This window comes from Belonocnema kinseyi, chromosome 1, assembly GCF_010883055.1.
Source record: "Belonocnema kinseyi isolate 2016_QV_RU_SX_M_011 chromosome 1, B_treatae_v1, whole genome shotgun sequence".
In the NCBI taxonomy this organism is placed as follows: domain Eukaryota; kingdom Metazoa; phylum Arthropoda; class Insecta; order Hymenoptera; family Cynipidae; genus Belonocnema; species Belonocnema kinseyi.
This window is the reverse complement of record NC_046657.1, coordinates 81,440,850-81,460,155: the sequence shown is the minus strand read 5'-3', so window position 1 is coordinate 81,460,155 and position 19,306 is coordinate 81,440,850.

Here is a 19,306-nt window from a genome sequence, read left to right as displayed (position 1 = left end):
TATCTCCTACCCCTTCCAGCATATCCCAAAAACCAACTTCTAGAAAAGAATCAAGTATTTTGCTGCAAGCTGGTTATTATTATTACTTTATTTATTAGGTATAGGGATCATCTTCAATTTTCAAATTAAAAATATTCATGTATTTTTTATGGATAATTAAACAAATATATATTACTTTAAGCACTACTTTCGTCACATCTTATTCTAAATTATTGCTTCCTTCAGACTTTGATCAACAAATCACGCAGTATTCCAAAACAAAACGATCGATTCAAGGGTTCAACAACTATCTATTATTTAAATACAACTTTGGACTAGAATGGGGCAGAAAAATGCAGTTTTTTGCAGATTTGTGAACTTGCTTGTCAGAATTCTGGTATTTTGGGTACCTTAAATGTTTACCCATAATTCTGTAAATCAATTCCATTAGGTTAAATAATTTTTTCACAATATACAAAAATGTACACCTTTTTGAGTGAAATCAACTAATTTATTTCAATCAAAGATTACTACGATCAAATGACTCTTATGTGCATAAGTTTTATTACTTACCTATAATTATTCAAACAATTTTCATTTATGAGCCATACTTTCAGAAAAAATTCCGATATTGTCTTTTTTGAACCACTTCACCTTCAATGAAATTGTATTTACACTATGAATCCATGAGAATAACAACTGAATAAAGACTATTTTTTTTCTACGCCAAACGCCAAATAATGTCCATATACACTTTTTTAGACGTGTATTGTAGACTTTAAATATTGTGAGGATTTGGAATCGATTACAAGAATTTTAAATGATTTCAATAAATTTCACAAGATTTCAATAATTCACAACTCAAAACAAATGTTTATATAATATTATTTATTAAATATGAATCGACATGCGTTTGTGAAAAGTACTCATTTTATTAACAGCTTATATATTTTAAAAAACACACTTCAGTTGTAACTCATGCCGAAAGTAATGATTAATATTTCACGAGTGAAGAAAGTTTTTTTTCGACATTTTTTCAAAGAATTTTACGGCCTGCGTAATACGCCCTTTGGATAATGAACAAAAAACTCTGCTTCATCTTCTGAGAATGGCCTAATAATATCCGGGTATTTGGTGTTAATTTTTGCATATGTAAAAGTCCTCGGAAGATAGAATCTACCAACAAGACCGGTTTCTCGCTGTATGAATCCAAAGCCGATATCATGATTGTTTGTTTGTACTCTTAATGTTCTTCCTTCTATGGGAATATATTCTGTACGTCCAGGTACATTTATAAATTCTAGAAGGGGATAAACTCGAGGAAACTTAACTGTTTTAAATTTTAATGGCTCCCGCAGACTATCAGGAATAGTAACTCTTACTTCAGGAGAAGAAGATGCAGATCTGACGGGAGAAGAAGATGTAGATCTGACAGAAGGAGAAGATCGAGATCTGCCAGAAGAATAGTTGCTATGACTAGAAGTCTCACTATCATACTGAGAACTCAACTCTGTAAGAAGAAATATATGTGGGTGAATTTTAATGCTGCAAATATATGTTAAATAAAACAGTCAAGTAGGGACATAAAATTTATTCTTAAGCTAGTGTGATTATCTTACAGATAACACCGAGAATTCTTGCAGCTTCTTAACTGCGTTCACGATCTGAAATTGCTCAGACTAGTGTGTACAGCCCGTAAACATTGACCCATCTGAACAACAACAAATTTCCAGAACGCTGATAAGATTTTTAAGAGATCTGTGGAGACTGATTTTTAAAATAGGCTTTCAATTTTGTTATAAATAAACAAATCTGCTCTTAAATAACATGAAAATTGTTGAAATCACCCAAGTTTCATAGATTAATATTAGTAATATTAGCAGTATAATATACTATATATTATTAGTAATATTAGGGATATTCCAATATTATATAATAAACAAAAAGATTTTTTATGAACATATTATTTGTTGGAAGAATGTTTTTACGATTTTTTACAATTTTATATTTTTTTAAGTTATATTGCAAAAATTTGGATAAAAATAATACAATGATGAAGACATTTCTTCTTAACCTTATTATTGTTAATATTATAAACAAATTTAATAAACAAATGCATTAATCAGTCATTTTTTAATACAAAAATTTGTTTTTTTTTATGACATTTTTTAAAATTATTCAATGCCAGTCCTTTAAGTTGGCATCTTCATTACAATTTCATCAACATGCCTAAATAGTTGATAAATTTTATGATTCTTTAAAACAAATGTACAGATAAGGCATTTGTCGACAGAAAAATTCGTTTTTTCGTTGACAACTTTTTAATTAGGATCTTCATAGGTAATTTAGAAACATTCATGATTAGTTGATAAATTTTCTGAATTTTTTAGCGAATTTAACAAACCAATGTATTATTTAGGAATTTGTCGACGAATTTTTTTTTCAATCTTTGTCCTTTCGGTTTAAGTATCTCATTGCTTTCATTCTTTTGATAAGGCTGCAGCTTCAGGATAATGGATTTGTTTATCCAATTCGTTCTATAAAAAATATATAATTTATCAACTAATTGTAAGCTTCATTATTTTAAATTCAATCTAAGCTTCACATCAGGAAAGGACCAAGAAACACAAGACTCATTTTAAAATAACCGGATAATAATTTATTAGCGAATAAAATAATAAATATGAATCGTAGGTCAGTACCGATATCCGCATGATTACAATTTTAGTACTCTTGAAACTCATTGGGGATGATTGTTTAGGTGCAAACAACTAACAAGAAGTTTGACTGGCAGTAAAATTCTTTGTTAGTTGTTTGCACCAATGGGTTTCAAGTGTACTAAATTGACGTTTTTTCACTCGAAATTTCGACATGTTTGACAGCCTGCCAGTCAACTTTGGCACTACTCAGGAGCTACCAGTCAAACTTCTTATTATTTTTTAACATTCAAACAATCATTCCACGTGAGTTTGAAGAGTACTAAGTTGACTTTTTATCACTCGAATTTTTGACCAGTTTAACGATAAATTGTTGCGAAGTGCACCAACAGCTGTTAGTCAGTCAACGAATTTCAAACTGTTGACTATGAAATCAAAAGGTTCTGAAATTTTAGTGAGTATTAAAATGACGTCCATAGAATTGTCGCGAGCTCCCGGACTACAAGAAGCCCAAAAGGAGCGATGAATTGGCTGAAAAAATTCGAAATAGCTTAGGAACGTGAGCTTAAACATGATTTGAATTTCAAAGAAAAAGTCGTGAAAAAAATTATAATTAAAATAAAAGTAAAAATTATATGGTGCGCAAGCGCAATATAAAAGTTCGAGTATACCTAGGAAAGCTTGTCTCATTTCAATATATTTTCCACAGATTTAGGGAAATGTGTATCTATGTGGATTCTAGCCTGACTCCCTCGGATTAACTCGTGGACAAGCTGTCCGTGGATTGATTGCCCGTCCTCGGGCACGATGCGTCCAGTCAATTAAAATATTTGAAATCTTACGGATACTATTTATCATACAGTTGGGCCTTAATTATTGACAATTTCAATCACGCCACTTTTTGGAGACCATACACGCATGTTGGCTAGTTCCCATACACCTTCATACTTTCTTTGAGTTACTTGGAAAACAGGTATATCGGCAACGATATATCTATTATTTCTTAACATTTTAGTAATGATGTAAGGAGATTCAAGGAACTATTTTACTTCGTAATTTATTTTTCTCTCTGATCTATACCAAATATCAATTTTCTTGGACTTTCTCCGGTCGCCTTATGTATTACATTCTTTATCACAAACTCGATCTCGTTGATCACCTTCGGCCACATTTTCCCGTAATCGTGATCACTAAGTTTACTCAACATAGGCGCAAGGGCACGGTTGAATCGCTCTAGCTGACCATTTGCTTTTGGTGACTCGGTAGCCACTTTGACATGCTGAAGACCATAGTCTTTTACAAAGATTTTTAATTCTTCAGAGGTAAAGCAGGTACCTCTATCTGATACCAAAATTTTAGGTTTTCTGTGAGCAGCAAAAGTATTGTTTCGGATTTGCTATCATCTCTGCCGGAGTTGTAGATTTAGCTGGAAGAAGTTTAGTTTATTCCCTTTTGGGATCATTTGCAGCAACCCTTTGGCTTTACCTGAAAAGGGAGCAAAGGCGATACACTTGGAACAACCCTTTAGATGCTCCCCTATTTTCCTTCTCATTTCAGAAAACTAGTAATTCTTACAAACGGTATGATATACTTTTTCAGCCTCTATATGTCCTAATTCGTCATGATATTTAAACAATAAATTTTTCTCCATACTATCTGGTACATCGAACAAAAGTAAATCATCCTTCTTCGGATAAACCACAACGTTTCTAGCCTCATACATCTTATTTTCTGATTTTTCAAGTCTCTTCATAATTTCAACAATTCTTTGATCCGTAGTCTGAGCTAGAGCCAAATTTCTTTCAAATGAATTGTCTTCTATAGCCAAAACATAACCCACTCTACTCAGCCCATCAAAGTGAGACATGCACCTCTACATTTATTGCAGGAGGAAAATTCAAAATTGTTTCAATTCCTTTTTTAGTTGATCTAATTCCTTGTTCCTTTACCTCATACCCAAGTAATTCTATAGTAATATATAAAATCTTGCATTTATCCATTCCTAGTTCCAATCTACTTTAAACCAACAATCTGAAAAAATTTTCCAGAATCCCTAAATGATGTTCAAGGGTAGCAAACGCCACCATGATGTCATCCATGTACACAATAATGTCACCTGATCTAATTAACTCCTTCAAAGCTGTGTTCATAAACTTCTGGAATGTACTTGGTGCCGTCTTCATTCCAAAAGGTATACGCAAATATTCATATTGACCAAATAGACTTACAAACGGCATGTATTTTTTAGACTCTTCTGTGATTTTTACGTGGTAAAATCCATCTTTAAGATCTAGCAAACTTGAAAACTTTTTGTCACGAGTACCACTCGCGTTGCTTCGATTTTGCGGTGACACCTTCTCAAATGCTGACCACAACGCCTCAACGGAATGGAACTGGTGAATCCTTGCTTGATCTCGTAGCAGAACATCTGGTATTGCATCTATGAAGTAATCTACTCTTTCCTCCTCATCAATTGGAACCTTGTTGAAAAGGATGGTCTTATCATGAATATACTCACTAAAAGACTCCCCTCTCTTCCAGACCCTACCTCCAAAATTTCTTCCGTAAGAGAACTTTATTTGAGCGTCAAAAGGACATTTTTTTATGTCCGTGAGCAACTCGTCAACTGCCATTTCAGTATATTCCGGGTTTGAGTGGAACCATGATAGGGCCTTTCCTTTTAGTCTTAAGCCGATCAAAATTCTTGTGATGTCATCCTCGAGTTCATAGACTGTTCGTAGCAGACGCACTGGTCTCTTCCATCCTTCCAAGTTCCCCTCAGAACCATCGAACATGTTTAAAAGTTCCCCAATCAATGATAGGTTGACTCGAGACACTCCTTGCAGTCTCTGTCTGAATCGTACACCATCACTTTCCTGTGATACCCTCTCATTCACGTCACTGGGTGCTCCTGGTGTCTGCCCCTTAATTGCGACGAATCCTAGGCCTTGTCTCTCCGATGAAGGGGGGTAATTCAAACTTTCGGTTAATGGTGATGCTGGTAACTCTATGGTATCGATCTCTCAGCTCATGCTTTCTAGCTGATTCTTAATTGCTTCTCGTTGAGCAGAAACTTCTTCTAGGACACGTCGACGTTCTTCATCCTGAGCCCTTCTTACTTTTTACTCCTCAGTTCCTCGATTTTCTTCTTAGCGGCTGCCAATTCTTCTAATAACATTTCATTGTGCTTCCTAATTAATTCAATTTCATTCTGTTCGCTATTTTTGCTTGTTTCGCTTTCATGAATGGAATCGTCCGCCTGATCCCCTTCAAAGTTGCGCATCCAAACTCCTTCTAAATCCTTCTCTAAGAGTCGTTCTATGAGTGCTGTTTTATTCCCCGTTGCAATCCATCCTAGAGAACTTAGAACCCTTTTCACCAAAGAAAAAAACTTTTACCACAGCAAAACACTGGCAATATAGGCTACAACTCGAAAAAAAAAGAAATTCTCCGTCGCCAGATGATCGAATAATGCATTTGTTTATTAAAATTTTTTTTAAAATTCATAAAATTGACCAATGAATTATGATTTTTTTTTAAATTATCATGAAGTTCCTAATTAAAAAATTGTTCATCGTCAAAAACGAATTTTTCTTTCGACAAATTCCTTATCTATCAGGATTATACCTTATTTTTATCAGGCATTGAAAAAAGTTTTTTATTGCAAAATAAGGAACAAATATTAAAGTAATTATGATAAATAAAATTTGTGCTCATTTCGAAGTAACTTAATAAGCAATCCCAGGCCGACGTACCGAAATAAATATAATATACATTTGATATAATAGTGTTGAATAGACGGCAGGAAAGTTCGCATTTTTGAGAAAATCGAGTGCAAAGCACGAGATACGTGATAAGAATATCTTTGTTAAAGCCCAAGGAGCTTTAACAAAGGAAAATTGACAACCGCAAAATCACTATTGCTATGCTTTGACCTTTATTTTTAAAAAGTCTGTACACAAACGTGGGGGGAAGTACAAAGGCCGATCGCTTAACGCGATGTAAATAAATTGTCGAGCGCGAAGCGCGAGTCAAGCGCCCTAGGGACGTTCAAACTTACGAGCTACGAATAGCCGTACTAAGAGTAGCCTTATACACAACTTTTAAATCTTAAAAAAAGTGGTCTCAAAAATTTGAAAAATTCTGAAAATTTGGAATTTTTTCGAAAGTTATTGTGCAAGCAGACTGAAAATCAACAAACAGTGGCAAACATATGCGAGAAAAACCTGTTTTTCAGTATCAAAATGTCCTAAAAAGTGGTCATTTGACAAAAATGGAGGGGTGAAATTTTACACAAATCGAATGCCTTCTCTGATAAGAATGTTAAAAATTATTGATAGATTCGTATTCGGAATTAGAAACATATGTTTTTCTACCATATGATTTGGGACAAACTCGTACAGGGTTTTGAAAACTCGAGAAGTTGGGATGGAATACGGATTAAATCAGACAAATTCTTATTTGCGGAAAGTGGAAAGATATTCTTAAAATAATAAAAATCTAAATTTATGTTCACCAATAGAATTAAAGAGGGCCGCCCAGCCGAAGATGAGAGTATAAGCGATCTTCATTTTTTCCGAATAGACTTAAAACTGTTTATTAAATAACTAATTAGTTCAACAATATAATCAATCTATATTCTGCTCTCTCATTAGAATATATATATCGACTATAACAGGCTTGCACAGAGGGGGGAAATCGACTTGAAGGCCACACGTTTGAGTTCCACCAACACTTCTCCTTGCTCACCAACAGAGGCTCAAGGCGACGGTCGCCTTCGTGAAGTGGAAGGAGCAAACCAGTGGAGGTGGAAAAAAGCCATCGGGGAAATGAGAAATTTCGACGAAATTTTCCCTCTCCGTATTTACATTTCATATTATCAAAAGGAAAGAAATTTATTGCACTTTTCACTTAGTAAAGTAATCAATTATGCAATGTAACAAAAATATTTGATTAAGCAATTCACTAATGTTCATAACTATCTTCTCTTAATACTGCTAGATATTTGAGGTTTTTTTCTGAAATTTTTAACTCTATGCTTTTTATAAGGAAATATATTAATAGACAGAATACTGATCAGCAGGATACTAGTCATACGATTAGTATCCATTGGACGATATTTTGTTTTTATTTTCACACATATCGCTCCCAAATTTGTTCGAAGCCACAAAAAAACAACGGTGTATTTTGTAAATGATATTTAGAGGTTTCGCAAGCATATGTCACGCATTTCCTGCAAGGAAAAAAAAAGTTGTTGTAAATTTTATATAGAGTCGTCAACATCAGCTGAATTAAGTTGAAGCTCAACATTTTTCTTTAGAATTAGTCATAGAATACGAATGAAAACTTTCTTTTCACATATCGCCCCCATAATTCTGCTTTATAACGACCCAAAAAGAACCCATTAATGAAAAATTGGGGGTTTTTAAGTTTTTGGAGCTAGAAAATATTTTTTGCGGGCTTTTTTAATACAAGCTATTATTGATACATAAAATACTAGTTTTGATTGATTATTTGATGCATATATATATATATTATTTAAACAATTTAGGTTTGTTTTCAGCAATTATATCTTAGAATTAATTAAAAAGTCGCATTTTTATGAATTTGTTAACCAATTTAAAACTGTTCCGTTAAATTGGGGCAATAATGTATTAGATTTGACTGAAATAATCATTTAAACCATTTATTATTATTTAAAATAACATTCTCTCAGAATAATATATGATACTAGAAAGTAGAAGTTTGTTTTAAAATTTTCCACTTTTAGGCCACTTTTTAATTATAGTAAGATAATAACAAACTCAATTTACATTTACATTTACATTTAACTAAATGATTTCATGGAAAAATTAGCAATTGAATTCATCATTTTAAAAAAGTTTCAATTTATTTTTAATTGCATTATATCATCTAAAATGAAACTTGTGATATTTAAAGTGATTTACACAAGGATGGTCAAACTTTTTTTTTTAATTTTCATGCATATCCTCGGGAAATTTCTTTGAATAGACACAAAAATAAATTAATTTTTTTTGTTGAAGAAATATTATATTGTAAAAGTGCTGCAATCCCCGTGAAGTTTAACATGTATTTTCGACAATAAAAAAGACATATGTATCAAATTGATTCCGAATCTTCAATATTAGGTGAATCAAGTTGAAACTTTTTGTCCAATTTCTCATTAGAGTGAGATAATTAATTAATTAAAGTTGTCAAACATTAATTGTTTAAAGAATTTATCATTGTTAATAATGATAAATTTGAATAATGCTAGAAAGTTTTGGGGTTTTCACAAATTTTTAACTACTTGCCTTTTTTGACTTGAAGTGAAATAACAATTATTTAAATTGATCAAAAATAATTATTCAAATAAATTATTATCGCTTATAACTCTCTTCTTCTTTATTAATGCTAAATAGTTGCGGTTTCTGTTGAAATTTTGAACTTTTTAACCACATTTCTCCCCTGGAGATGCAATGGGACAAAAAATGTTAAAAAATGCAAATACATACCATGCAGCAACATAGGAGAAAATATTTATAAACAATAATAATTTATTTAAGCATCTCTGTTTGTTAAATTTTATTAATATTACTTCATTCTAAGCACGAAGTGGACACAAAGGTGAAAAGTTTAAAAGGAACCTAAACCAGCTGGCGTTACCTTAGAAAAAGATCATTATAAACGATAATAATTTGTTTAAACAATTATTTTTTCCAAATTAAATTAAGCATTAACGCAGCACAAGTGAAAAGTGGAGAAAAACTCAAATATTTGAGAAAATCGCAATTCCTATCTTTATTTAAAAAGAATAGTATTAAAAATAATAATAAATTGAATGGGGCTTTTTAAGGACCCTATGTGACAGACTTATGGGGGTGATATTTAAAAATTAATATTTTATTTACATTTTATGGCCAATTGTGAACCAAAATGTGGTTTCAACTCGATTTAGCTAATATTGAAGATTCTGGATAAAATGTCCACAAACTTCTATTTTCTAATTTGTGGGCGCTATACATAACTATCTTTTTTTTAATCAAATGCATTTTTGTACCATCCTATTGTACAGATTTTTATTCTGAAAATTTGTGGAATTCCTGGTAAAACAAATCGAAAAATATTATGTGAATCTGAAATTACTATCATGGTTGAATAAAACTTATTTTATTTCTTTGCAGTAACGAAATCAAACGAAAGTTTCGGTCGGGTTCTTGAGACATTTTGAGTTGAAAATAGTATAATAAAGCAAGAATCTGGTTTGAACTTCATAAGCTTTCTCGCGACTTATCAGTGTTTGCATGATTTTGACGTAAGATCATAGAAATGGACTTTGGACTACCTAAAATTTAATAAAAAGAATTTTATTGGCAGAAGAAGTCGTAGGAAATGTTATATCATTACTCACTCTACTTTAAACCTTGAATACACTCACATAATACTCGTTCTAAATTATGTTCTATTTACTCTCTTTCACCCGCCTTGAATGTAAAAGAAGGCAAAAAATGTCATACTCTATCTACCATATAAATTGTAAATTGACAAAAATTAACATTTTACATACCATGTCACTTGAATTTTATTTTTTGAGACTTCTGTTTATCTATTACATTCAATGTATAGATTTTAAATTGGTCCTAACAAGCTGAGCTGTCCACGAACTTTCTTTTTTAATTATGGGAACACAGTTATTAACTTCAATAAAAGTTTTCGGATTTAGGGAATTAAAATTACTTTTTACACCCTTTTCCCATATTTTAAATCTTTTTCCCTGGATTAAAATTTAGTTTATAAAAAATTGAAGCATATTATGAAAAATTAGAAATTTTCATCTCCTCAGGTCTTTAAGGAAATATTCTTTAAATGTAAAACGTTTTAAAAAAATTATTTATTTAAAATTAATCAAAATTAGATATAGCGCAAGGAGCATAGAGCAAGGAAATAAGTACTATCAGTATAAAAAATTGAAAATATTTTAAAACATCTTAAATGCATCCAAACTGATCTGAAAAAATGCAAAGAAAATGTTCAGATTTGAAAGAATTTTACAAAATGTTAGGATAAATTTGAGTCAGTTTGAAATATATTGAGGTCTTTTAAAATTTAGGAAAAATTTAATGTTTCAAACATTTTTAGAAACGCTTTTCATTTAGAATTTATTTTGTACATTTTGTCCATCTATAACTACAACTTTCTTTTCTCTTATATTCATTTACTTGTTGTTTAGGTCAGGTCAATTTGTTAGCTGTTTTACAGCATTTTTATTTGCTTAAATGTGAACTCTTTTGAGAATTTTTGGAAAATTGTTTTGATCTCTACAGTTTCCTATGTACCTGAAGTTCTGAACGTTCAAATGAACAAAATGAAAAAAAATAAATATTTTTTTTTCTGAAATTAGCCTAGCGGAATCTCTAAAAAAAATTTGTTTTAAGGGTAAAACACCCTAAAATGTTATGCAGATAGGGGCAACACAGAATATGCTGAATGACCGCCTTTATACACTTTTTTATCCAATAAAAGATAGTGTTAATTTACCTTGTTATAGCACAAATTTTTTCAGGGGGGTAAGAGCCGCCGGAAAGAATATTTAAAACCACCCCTAGTGTATGAAAATCAGAAGATCGTCGAAATGACCGCCTTTATACAGTTTCTTTTCGGGTTAAAAATACTTTTAATTTACCTTGTTATAGAAAAAGTTTTGTCAGGGGAGTAAGGGCCGCCGAAAAGAATATTTAAAACCACCCCTAGTGTATCAAAATCAGAAAATCGTCAAAATGAACGCCTTTATAATTAAAAGTATTTTTAACTTGAAAAAAAACTGTATAAAGGCGTTCATTTCAACGATTTTCTGATTTTGATACACTAGGGGTGGTTTTAAATATTCTTTCCGGCGGCTCTTACCCCCCTGAAAAAACTTGTGCTATAACAAGGTAAATTAACACTATCTTTTATTGGATAAAAAAGTGTATAAAGGCGGTCATTCGGCACATTCTGTTTTGCCCCTATCTGCATTACATTTAGGGTGTTTACCCTTAAAACTTTTTTTTTTTTTTAAGATTTTTTCGTATAATTCTCACTTCTATGCTTAGCTGAACTAATTCCGCTAGGCTAATTTCAGAAGAAAAAAATATTTATTTTTTTCATTTCGTTCATTTAAACGTTCGGAACTTCAGGTACATCAGTTCCCTGATACTTTTAGTGTGCACAATGGACCGACTTACCAGGAATTTTTAAATGTTGACGTTTCCTTTGAACTATAATATGATTGACTCCGAAAATTATCTCCAAGGTACACATTTTTTAATACTTCTCATTTATTCTTTTGAATGTCATTTATTTATTTTTTATGTTTAATGATTAATTATACTCTTATAACAGACGCTTGTTCTGATGAAGGCCCACAGATAAGGCCGAAACGTCAATAAAAAGGGAATTTAAACACGATTTATTTTTGATTACTTTGTATCTAAAATTGATCGTAGGACCGAGAAATTCAGTAGAAAACTTTGTTTTCTCTCGTATTTTTGAAGCATATTATTGATGGTTGTCGCATAATGGCTCAAAGAGAATATACGCACAGACGTAATTATGTAGCTGTCACTATACATCAACAACTTACCCTAAACCTAGAACTCTTAACAGAAAGGACGCCTGTCTACAGATACATTCCAATGCCCGTTTTAAAAAACGAAGATTACATCTTATATTGGAATTTTACCATCCAGACAATTCATTACATTCAAGCCAATCTGCCCGATATCGTGATTCCAGAAAAAAAGACTTGAAAGAGTCTACATCATAGACATGACTTGCCCATTTAACCAAAATTTGTAGATGGCCATTTATATAGTAAGGATTAGAGCGATAAAAGACGAACTTTAAACTATACCATGCTTATAATTGTGTACCTAGAACATCATCGCAGAAGATTTTATAAATAGAATTAAATTAACGCATAAAAACCTTATTTCATCAGTTACTTTACATCGTCAGTGGCTATTATAATAAATTAGGTTTAGCACAGAGCAAATTTGAATAATAACAATAAGCAGGTACACCCTACCGAAGGTATTCTCGCTGTGGCGTCACGATACAGCTTGAGCTTTCCTTTCATGAATCTGGCAAATATGTTGACTGTAGCATTGCTACTGACAAGGTTTTTCATGCCAGACAGCCAGAGAATAAAAAACAGAGTGACTAGGAGGATCACTAAAATCCAATCATCATGGCGAAGGTATTACAGATTTATCATCGGCGGTCGCTTCCTGAGGATCGTCGGGGCGCCCCTGGTGCCACCGTTTAATGGGGCAGCATACAAGCCAGTGGTAGTGAGCTACGCGATGGACGCGACGTAATTTCCAGGGAACGTTGGCAAGGTAATTTTTGAAAACTACCTTGCAGAAGATGACGAGACATGTTGATTAACGCTTAATGAAGAGTTAGATGTCTGTACAAAGGCAAGATCGTCGATTGCATCGAAGAATTTGCCCTTAGCCACTTGATACCATTCTTTTTTTTATTGCAGATGTCATTCTTATTCCTTAAGATGTCCCTAATCGTGCCCGTAGCATACCGCGTATGTGTACTGTAGAAAGCGAGTGGAACAAATTTTTTATTCGGCTAGCATATTTCACTTGCTCGAAAAGGCACAGCTCAGCTTATGCTTTGGACATTTTGAATGATCGTAATTTGTACTGACATGGCAAATATATAAATTAGCTCATCCGTTTAATTACAATATCTTAATGTGGTCACAGGTAATAAAATGTTTAAATCTTCGTCCAGTAAGCTGAGTAATGCGATCATACGAAGTTTCTTTGTTGCTAGTCATAATTCAAAAAATAAAAGAGATGGGTGACGTGATCGAAATGTCCGGCTAGAAAGCGCTTTGTAATAATCCATAACGGAATTCATCTATTCTCTGAGTAACAAGAATCATTGAGAAATATGAGTACACAATGTTAGTTATCAAGAGGCATTACATGAGTTTCACTTCAAAAACGAAACTTCCCTTTTGATTGGCAGGTGTAAACAGTAATCGGCTGTCAAACAAATATGCGTGCCGAGAAATTCCGTACAGTGACTCGATGCATCATACAATTGTTGGAAACAAACTGTAGAAACTAAAAAAAAAAGCATTAGAATTAAATATGCATTACTCCCTTTAGTTTTTCTCGCTACATGCATGATTTGGATGAAACTTTCTTATTCCTGTGTACTTTTAACATCACTAGACAATTCACAACTCGCGAACTACTTAAAACGTACGATTCACTTTATCCAGTTTTCAAAGGATCAAAAAATATTCGCGAGCGAGAGACTTTTATATGAGAAAAAATCTGCGCACTGCGCGGGCACATTCTCATCGGGCGCTGAGCACGCGGCTCGTTTCGCTCGTAAGTTTGAGCGCGCCTAGGGCGTACGATTGTTGGTTCTCATGCTTCGCGCTCGATAATATATTTGGCTCGCGCTCGATAATGTATTTATCTCGTTTAGTGATTGTGAATTCTCTTTTGTTAAAGCGCCTTTCGCCTTTACGGCCACATTCTTATCACGTATCTCATGCTTCGCACTTGATTTCATCGAAAATGCGAATTTTTCTACATTATGTTCAACTCTATTATATAAAATGCATATTATATTTTTTCTCTACCTCGGTTTGGGACTGTTTAATCAGATATTGCAAAATAAAGTGAAACCCCCTATTTTTAATGATTACTTTAATATTTGTTTTTTATGTTGTATTCAATTTTATTCTTAAACACCCTGAAAAATGTATATCATCTTAGTAAATTTATATTATTATCGGTCAGAACATGCATTTGTATTGGAACAAAAGTATTTCCATTTTCTTATATTTATCTTTAAAAAAATGCGCATTTTATTAAAATAAAAATGATTTTTAAACATTTTATTGCAACTTGTGTCGTTCTTCCATAGATTTAATTTTTTTACATTCAATATAGATATAATTTAGGAAAAAATTGTTGTTAAATACTATGTTATTGCATCTTGTGTTCTTTTTCCAAAAAGTTTATTTTTTATTTTTAATATATTTTTATAACCGGTGTTTATAATAAACTTGTAGATATTTTTTGGTTGAACAACTTTTGTCTTTGAATTTTATTCATATCTTGTGTGGTTTTTCCAAAAATTTAATTTGTTTATTTTTAATCTTATTTTTTTACGTTTGAAAGAAGATCTATTCTTTCTGTCTAAAAACGATTATTAATAACAAATTTAAAGATCCTTTTGGGTGATCAACTTTTGTCTGTTAATTCTAGTTCGTGCCTTGTGTCGTTTTTCAAAAATTTAATTTTTTTATTTTAAATATGATTTTTCACGATTAGAAAAAAAACTACGCGTCATATCGAAAAGTGAGTAATGGAAAATTTGTAGATCTTGTAGTTGTTATGATAATCTTATAGGGATTTCAAAAATCGACGTTTTTTTCTATTGACTTTTTTTATATCATGTATTATTTGGCTTACAATGTTTATTTTAGTTTTTTTTTTTTGAATTTTGAAAATTCTAGGACTGGTAATTTTCTTTTTATCGAAAAAAGGCATATGGATTTTTTTTATATATTATTACCATTGGTCTAGTGCAATATTTATAAATATTAGTTGATTATTTTTTAATAATAAAAACAAATTCCATTTGTTTAAAATAGGTTTCTTTACCTAATTCATCGAACTGTCAGTTTATTATCGTTAATAACATAAATTTATTTTTAAATATTTTTAATTGTATAAACAAAAAATTATTATTTATTTCCCACAACCTTTAATTTTTTGAACAATCGTTTTTCCACAAACTTTGTACATATTTGTAAATTGTTTTAAAAATTAATTCTTAACATGAACATCGAATATTGTAATACATTTTGATACGTATTTGAAAAATATTACTCTAAAGAGACATCTTCGATACTTTTTAGTATACCTCTGGGCTTACAATTAGCAAAAATCTTTGCATCTCGGAATGATTTTGTACCACTGTGTGTAATTTCATATCCTTGTATGAAAACAAAGAATAATTTACTGTTTCAACAACTGAAAAATATTTGAAAATAATTTTATGTCAGTAATTGATAACAAACTGTACAAAAAAACTAGAACAAACTGTACAAAAAAATGTAGAAAAAAATGATTTAGACAAATTTCATTTGTTTAAGTAATTGAAAATTTATTATTCAATTTAGATCAATATTACACTAGAAAACGCGCCTGTTTTGAAAAACTTAATCTCCTTTGGTTGAAAATGCAACTTATTAAAAATTAATCGTTTTGAGTTTTTTGTTATAATTTTGAATTGACGTATAGAAATCTTCAAAAATCGTTCTAAATTTACTCAAAAATCGTAGGAAAACTATATTTATATAACTTTCAGAACAAATAAAGTAATAAAATTAAATAACAAATAGTCATTCGAATTATTGAGTTTTTAAAAATAATAATTTCCAGTAAAAAGAGAACACAATGATTGTGAGATTTTCGAGACGTGCACCGAAATTTCGGCACGTATAGCCAAATTTGTTCAATACACAGAGACAGTTTATATTCGTACAGCCTAAAATAAAATAAATTATACATGTGTCTGTAAAATAACATTTTTACGTCTTTCTTGCACTTTAAATTTTCATACATGCAATGAATAATGGAAATTAGGTACATTTATTTTTAATAACCCAAGTCATTCACCCCAAGTATGTATAAAATTTACGTTATTTGGTTTGCGAAATATCGAGAAGCTACTTGACGTTTCGAAATTTAATTCGACTAGCAACACTTACAAGAATTCTTAAATGTAAAATGAAATTATTTTGCTTGCGTAAATCGACTTCTTTAAACATTCAAGATAGATAAAACGACTGCTTATTCCCCTTCAATCGTTCTGAGGGTCAAAGACGACAAACAATTTTGTGAATCATTAAATAAATTGTTAAAATAAGAAAATGGAATGTGTTGCCCCACTCCCGCCCCCTTCCAAATCTGAGCATTCTTTACCCTAACCTTAATTAAACTTCACAATTCATTTTAGAACATTTGAAAATTTTTGTTAAATTACATGATTACAAATAACTGATGTTTTCATATTTTTAACATTTTTTTTAATAACCGATTTTAATATTATCTGTTTTTTTAATATCAGCCATCTGCGAATATTATCATCTATTGAAAATTGAAAACTTTTATTTCTTATCTCATTTGAATATTCAAAAAGTAATCGATATCACTTGTGGATTAAGAGAGAAACGATTGCTTTTTTAACCAAGGAAAGGTTTTCATATAAAAAATCTAAAACTGTTGAATTTAACCAAAAAATATGAATGTTAAATCAAATACTTGAATTCTCAAAAAGGAAAGCATTCTAATTCAATTAAGAAAAAAAATTCATACAAAAAAGGTCAATCATGTTCTACACAACATAAATTCTCAGCAAAATATATTCATTTTTAACTAAATCATTGCATTTTCAACCAAGAATAGTTGATATTTTAAAAGTAACACATTTTTATTTTAAATAAAACATAACTGAATTCAACCTTGTTTTGCGCCCTGATATTTATTCTTTGTATTTGGAATGTTTAAATAAAACTTTATCAAAAAGATCTCTTTTAGGTGGCAGTATTTATATGCGTCTTCATATTCTGAATTGTCTACCTAATTAATTATAGTCAAACATTAAGTTTCTCAAAGCATGTAGGCTTTGAGGTAAACATTCACATCGTGACACTCGCCCTGCACGCTAAATTTTCGATAGACATTTGTAAATGGGTTTTTTTAAATCTTCTTTTTTTGTAACAAATTTTTTTATTTTTAATTTTCAAAGAAAATCCAAAAATTTTGCATGATACTCTTGTATGGCTTTTAAAGACATTTTGTTCTTCTCTGGGCTTTTTTTCATATCGTGCGTTATTTGGATTAACATTTTGATTTTCGATTGATTGATTTTCGAAAATGCTATAATTCTGAGAATTTTTGGTAACTTGATTTTCGGATTCAGGGGGTCTTGAAACGTGGAGATCCGTTGAAAGACTGTGGCATCAAATTTCGGACAATTCTAATACTTTTTCAATCATTAAAAAAAATTAATTTTCAATTTGTAAAAACCGAATCTTCTACAAAACAATGGGATTTTCTAGGGTAGAGTTAAATTTTCAAGAATTAAGCCGAACTTTCTATGTAATTTAATTTCCAACCTAAAAATGTAAAGTTTCAACAAAAAAATTAATTTTTACTCAGATAGTAAAATTTTAATTAAAGAAATTTATTTTTATTCTAAAAAAAGAAATTTTCAATAAGCCACATGAGTTTTTAACCAAATAATTGAATTTTCAACCAAGGTTCATTTCTAATCTAAGAACGAGTCAAATATACACTAAAATAAATTAATTTTAGGAAAAAATTATTTTTTAACTGTAAAAACAAATTGTCAACAAAATACATAATTTGTTAACCAAATGGTGGAATTTTCACTGTGATTTAATCTTATTCGGTTGTAAAATTCAATTACTCGGTTGAAAGTTAAACTACTTTCTTATCAATGACTCTTATTATTTGAAGAGTATGTTTTTTGTTGTGATTCGCTTTTTCTGTTCGAAAATTCATTTTTTAAACTGAAAGTTTAACTTTTCGACGTCTGATAGAAAATGGGCTGCTTTTAGATTAAAATGCTACTATTTGCTTGAAAATTTAAGTATCTTCTAGTGAATTAATTTTCTCGATTGCAGATTTCTACCGCCTGGTTGAAATTTGAACTTCGTTATTAAACATTTATTTTATTAGTTGGAAATTTCACTAATTTTTAGGAATTCGTTTATTGTATGAAATTTAATTTTCTTGAAAATATATCTAATCCACTTTTGTCTGAAAATGTATCGTTTTTAGTTTAAAATGTAACTAATAAATTGTTCACAATGAAATAATTCTTGTTGGTAAAAAATTCAACTGCTTCATTGCAAGTTGGACTAAATTGTTAAGCATTCACTATATTGGTTTAAGAATCAAGTATGTCGTTGAAAACACATTCTTTTTAGTTGAAAATTAATTTTTTAATTTAAAATTGATCTTTTCCATCGCTGGTGGAAAACTGGTCATTTTGAGATGAAATTCAGCCACTTGGTTCAAAATTGATGTTTTTCGTTGTAAATTAGTTTGTTTTTTTGGAAGAAAATAAATCCTTCCAATTGAAAATTCAACTACTTAGTTCAAAGTTGAACTACTTTGTTAAACATTAATATCATTGATTAAAAATGTAACTATTTTTCTGAAAAATTCTTTTTTTCTACAGTTTAATATTAATCTTCTCGATTGAACATATAATTAAAATTTGTTGAGACTTTGACAGGGGTTTGGCGTTGACAGCCAGGGCCGGCTTTATATAAGGAGCAAAATCGCAAATCGCTAGAAGCTTTTCGAAAAATTTCATTTCAAAGGCTTTGAAAACAGTTAAGTTGAATTGTATTTACACTATACACAATGAAATTTAAACGATTACCGCCCGCGGCATCCACATTGTTTTTATAATTGCCTCATTTAAATAATTGTTGCCAAAATGTGTTCACTATAACCGCAACAACGAAACAATGAAACTGCTCGGACAATTTATCAACATTGTCAAAAAAATTTTCATAATATGAGTTTTCATCGAAAAAGATTAAG